This window comes from Phalangium opilio, unplaced genomic scaffold (genome assembly GCF_054372755.1).
Source record: "Phalangium opilio isolate 3A_F unplaced genomic scaffold, DU_Popi_V2 ptg000329l_1, whole genome shotgun sequence".
Classification (NCBI taxonomy): Eukaryota; Metazoa; Arthropoda; class Arachnida; order Opiliones; family Phalangiidae; genus Phalangium; species Phalangium opilio.
This window is the reverse complement of record NW_028324226.1, coordinates 9,710,089-9,716,088: the sequence shown is the minus strand read 5'-3', so window position 1 is coordinate 9,716,088 and position 6,000 is coordinate 9,710,089. Positions and strand designations below refer to the sequence as shown.

At 47.6% G+C, this 6,000-nt stretch overlaps 1 non-coding gene across 1 annotated transcript; it reads right to left on the bottom strand.

Moving 5' to 3' along the window:
• Nucleotides 1-5,597: 5,597 nt before the first annotated feature.
• Nucleotides 5,598-5,670, bottom strand: TRNAY-GUA (transfer RNA tyrosine (anticodon GUA)). Its single transcript has one exon. It is a non-coding gene; the product is annotated as a tRNA-Tyr (tRNA).
• Nucleotides 5,671-6,000: the final 330 nt, after the last annotated feature.

Sequence of the window (6,000 nt, the reverse complement as noted above, 5' to 3'; positions counted from 1 at the left end):
CATGGAAGCCCAAATAATTAAATGGTCGTCAGGTATTGTGGAAAAACTTTGGCTTTTTACGCTACATTTGAGACTTCACAACACCGCTCCCGGGTTGGCTCGAACCACCACCCTTTTGGTTAACATCCGAACGCGCTAACCATGGAGCCAAGGAAGCTCAGAAATGAATTGGTCGTCAGGTATTGTGGAATATGTTTGATTTTTTACGTCACATCTGAGACCACACAACACCGCTCCCGTATGGGCTCGAACCAACAACCTTTCGGTTAACGGCCGAACGCGCTAACCATTACGCCACGGAAGCCCAAAAATTAAATGGTCGTCAGGTATTGTGGAACAAATTTGCCTTTATACGTTACATTTGAGATCCCACAACACCGCTCCCGGGTGGGCTCTTGGTTAACAGCCGAACGCGCTAACCATTGAGCCACGGAAGCTCAGAAATTAAATGGTTGTCACGTATTGTGGAAAAGTTTCGACTTTTTACGCTACATCTAAGACCCCACAACACCTCTCCCGGATGGGCTCGAACCAGCTGTCTTTCGGTTAACTGCCGAACGCGCTAACCATAGCGCCACGGAAGCCCAAAAATTAAATGGTCGTCAGGGATTGTGGAAAAACTTTGGCTTTATACGTTTCATTTGAGATCCCACAACACCGCTCCCGGGTGGGCTCGAACCACCAACCTATTGGTTAACAGACGAACGCGCTAACCATTGCGCCACGGAAGCCCAAAAATTAAATGGTCGTCAGGTATTGTGGAAAAACTTTGGCTTTATACGTTTCATTTGAGATCCCACAACACCGCTCCCGGGTGGGCTCGAACCACCAACCTATTGGTTAACAGACGAACGCGCTAACCATTGCGCCACGGAAGCCCAAAAATTAAATGGTCGTCAGGTATTGTGGAAAAACTTTGGCTTTATACGTTTCATTTGAGATCCCACAACACCGCTCCCGGGTGGGCTCGAACCACCAACCTTTTGGTTAACATCCGAACGCGCAAACCATGGAGCCAAGGAAGCTCAGAAATGAAATGGTAGTCAGGTATTGTGGAAAAACTTTGACTTTTTACGCTAAATCTGAGACCCCACAACACCTCTCCCGGGCGGGCTCGAACCACCAACCTTTCGGTTAACAACTGAACGCGCTAACCATTGCGCCACGAAAGCCCAAAAATTAAATGGTCGTCAGGTATTGTGGAAAAAATTTGCCTTTATACGTTACATTTGAGATCCCACAACACCGCTCCCGGGTGAACTCTTGGTTAACAGCCGAACGCGCTAACCATTGAGCCACGGAAGCTCAGAAATTAAATGGTTGTCACGTATTGTGGAAAAGTTTTGACTTTTACGCTACATCTGAGACCCCACAACACCTCTTCCGGGTGGGCTCGAACCACCAACCTTTAGATTAACAGCCGAACGCGCTAACCATTGCGCCATGGAAGCCCAAAAAATTAAATGGTCGTCAGGTATTGTGGAAAAACTTTGGCTTTTTACGCTACATTTGAGACTTCACAACACCGCTCCCGGGTGGGCTCGAACCACCAACTTTTGGTTAACATCCGAACGCGCTAACCATGGAGCCAAGGAAGCTCAGAAATGAATTGGTCGTCAGGTATTGTGGAATATGTTTGATTTTTTACGTCACATCTGAGACCACACAACACCGCTCCCGTATGGGCTCGAACCAACAACCTTTCGGTTAACGGCCGAACGCGCTAACCATTACGCCACGGAAGCCCAAAAATTAAATGGTCGTCAGGTATTGTGGAAAAAATTTGCCTTTATACGTTACATTTGAGATCCCACAACACCGCTCCCGGGTGAACTCTTGGTTAACAGCCGAACGCGCTAACCATTGAGCCACGGAAGCTCAGAATTTAAATGGTTGTCACGTATTGTGGAAAAGTTTTGACTTTTACGCTACATCTGAGACCCCACAACACCTCTTCCGGGTGGGCTCGAACCACCAACCTTTAGATTAACAGCCGAACGCGCTAACCATTGCGCCATGGAAGCCCAAAAAATTGAATGGTCGTCAGGTATTGTGGAAAAACTTTGGCTTTTTACGCTACATTTGAGACTTCACAACACCGCTCCCGGGTGGGCTCGAACCACCAACCTTTTGGTTAACATCCGAACGCGCTAACCATGGAGCCAAGGAAGCTCAGAAATGAATTGGTCGTCAGGTATTGTGGAATATGTTTGATTTTTTACGTCACATCTGAGACCACACAACACCGCTCCCGTATGGGCTCGAACCAACAACCTTTCGGTTAACGGCCGAACGCGCTAACCATTACGCCACGGAAGCCCAAAAATTAAATGGTTGTCACGTATTGTGGAAAAGTTTTGACTTTTTACGTCACATCTGAGACCACACAACACCGCTCCCGTATGGGCTCGAACCAACGGCCGAACGCGCTAACCATTACGCCACGGAAGCCCAAAAATTAAATGGTCGTCTTGTATTGTGGAAAAACTTTGGCTTAATACGTTACATTTGAGATCCCACAACACCGCTCCCGGGTGGGCTCGAACCACCAACTTATAGGTTAACAGCCGAACGCGCTAACCATTGAGCCACGGAAGCTCGGAAATTAAATGGTTGTCAGGTATTGTGGAAAAGCCTTGAGTTTTTACACTACATATGAGACCCCACAACACCTCTCCCGGGCGGGCTCGAACCACCAACCTTTAGGTTAACAGCCGAACGCGCTAACCATTGCGCCATGGAAGCCCAAAAAATTAAATGGTCGTCAGGTATTGTGGAAAAACTTTGGCTTTTTACGCTACATTTGAGACTTCACAACACCTCTCCCGGGTGGGCTCGAACCACCAACCTTTAAGCTAACATCCGAACGCGCTAACCATGGAGCCAAGGAAGCTCCGAAATGAAATGGTCGTCAAGTATTGTGGAAAAACTTTGACTTTTTACGTCACATCTGAGACCTCACAACACCGCTCCCGTATGGGCTCGAACCAACAACCTTTCGGTTAACAGCCGAACGCGCTAACCATTGCGCCACGGAAGCCCAAAAAATTAAATGGTCGTCAGGTATTGTGGAAAAACTTTGGCTTTTTACGCTACATTTGAGACTTCACATCACCGCTCACGGGTGGGCTCGAACCACCAACCTTTTGGTTAACATCCGAACGCGCTAACCATGGAACCAAGGAAGCTCAGAAATGAAATGGTCAGGTATTGTGGAAAAACTTTGGCTTTTTACGCTACATATGAGACCCCACAACACCGCTCCTGGGTGAGCTCGAACCACATGCCTATTGGTTAACAGCCGAACGCGCTAAACATTGAGCCACGCAAGCTCAGAAAATAAATGGTTGTCACGTATTGTGGAAAAGTTTTGACTTTTTACGCTAAATCTGAGACCCCACAACACCTTTCCCGGGTGGACTCGAACCAGTAACCTTTAGGTTAACAGCCGAACGCGCTAACCATTGCGCCACGGAAGCCCAAAAAATTAAATGGTCGTCAGGTATTGTGTAAAAACTTTGGCTTTTTACGCTACATTTGAGACTTCACAACACCGCTCCCGGGTGGGCTCGAACCACCAACCTTTAAGTTAACATCCGAACGCGCTAACCATGGAGCCAAGGAAGCTCAGAAATGAAATGGTCGTCAGGTATTGTGGAAAAAGTTTGATTTTTTACGTCACATCTGAGACCGCACAACACCGCTCCCGTATGGGCTCGAACCAACAACCTTTCGGTTAACAGCCTAACGCGCTAACCATTGCGCCACGGAAGCCCAAAAATTAAATGGTCGTCAGGTATTGTGGAAAAACTTTGGCTTTATACGTTTCATTTGAGATCCCCCAACACCGCTCCCGGATGGGCTCGAACCACCAGCCTATTGGTTAACAGCCGAACGCGCTAAACATTGAGCCACGCAAGCTCAGAAATTACATGGTTGTCACGTATTGTGGAAACGTTTTGACTTTTTACGCTAAATCTGAGACCCCACAACACCTCTCCCGGGTGGGCTCGAACCACCAACCTTTAGGTTAACAGCTGAACGCGCTAACCATTGCGCCACGGAAGCCCAAATATTAAATGGTCGTCAGGTATTGTGGAAAAACTTTTGCTTTTTACGTTACATTTGAGACTTCACAACACCTCTCCTGGGTGGGCTCCAACCGCCAACCTTTCAGGTAACAGCTGAACGCTCTAACCATTGCGCCACGGAAGCCCAAAAATTAAGTGTTCGTCAGGTATTGTGGAAAAACTCTTATTTTTAACGTCACATCTGAGACCTCACAACACCGCTCCCGGGTGGGCTCGAACCAACAACCTTTTGGTTAACATCCGAACGCGATAACCATGGAGCCAAGGAAGCTCAGAAATGAAATGGTCGTCAGGTATTGTGGAAGAACTTTGACTTTTTACGTCACATCTGAGACCCCATAACACCTGTTCCGGGTGGGCTCGAACCACCAACGTTTCGGTTAACAGCTGAACGCGCTAACCATTGTGCCACGGAAGTTTAGTAAATAAATTGTCGTCAGGTATTGTAGAAAAACTTTGACTTTTTACGTCACATCTGAGACCCCATAACACCTGTCCCGGGTGGGCTCGAACCACCAACGTTTCGGTTAACAGCTGAACGCTCTAACCATTGCGCCACGGAAGCCCAAAAATTAAATGTTCGTCAGGTATTGTGGAAAAACTCTTATTTTTTACGTCACATCTGAGACCTCACAACACCGCTCCCGGGTGGGCTCGAACCAACAACCTTTTGGTTAACATCCGAACGCGATAACCATGGAGCCAAGGAAGCTCAGAAATGAAATGGTCGTCAGGTATTGTGGAAGAACTTTGACTTTTTACGTCACATCTGAGACCCCATAACACCTGTTCCGGGTGGGCTCGAACCACCAACCTTTCGGTTAACAGCTGAACGCGCTAACCATTGTGCCACGGAAGTTTAGAAAATAAATTGTCGTCAGGTATTGTAGAAAAACTTTGACTTTTTACGTCACATCTGAGACCCCATAACACCTGTCCCGGGTGGGCTCGAACCACCAACGTTTCGGTTAACAGCTGAACGCTCTAACCATTGCGCCACGGAAGCCCAAAAATTAAATGTTCGTCAGGTATTGTGGAATATGTTTGATTTTTTACGTCACATCTGAGACCACACAACACCGCTCCCGGGTGGGCTCGAACCACCAACCTATTAGTTAACAGCCGAACGCGCTAACCATTGAGCCACGGAAGCTCAGAAATGAATTGGTCGTCAGGTATTGTGGAATATGTTTGATTTTTTACGTCACATCTGAGACCACACAACACCGCTCCCGTATGGGCTCGAACCAACGGCCGAACGCGCTAACCATTACGCCACGGAAGCCCAAAAATTAAATGGTCGTCTTGTATTGTGGAAAAACTTTGGCTTAATACGTTACATTTGAGATCCCACAACACCGCTCCCGGGTGGGCTCGAACCACCAACTTATAGGTTAACAGCCGAACGCGCTAACCATTGAGCCACGGAAGCTCGGAAATTAAATGGTTGTCAGGTATTGTGGAAAAGCCTTGAGTTTTTACACTACATATGAGACCCCACAACACCTCTCCCGGGCGGGCTCGAACCACCAACCTTTAGGTTTACAGCCGAACGCGCTAACCATTGCGCCATGGAAGCCCAAAAAATTAAATGGTCGTCAGGTATTGTGGAAAAACTTTGGCTTTTTACGCTACATTTGAGACTTCACAACACCGCTCCCGGGTGGGCTCGAACCACCAACCTTTAAGCTAACATCCGAACGCGCTAACCATGGAGCCAAGGAAGCTCCGAAATGAAATGGTCGTCAGGTATTGTGGAAAAACTTTGACTTTTTACGTCACATCTGAGACCTCACAACACCGCTCCCGTATGGGCTCGAACCAACAACCTTTCGGTTAACAGCCGAACGCGCTAACCATTGCGCCACGGAAGCCCAAAAAATTAAATGGTCGTCAGGTATTGTGGAAA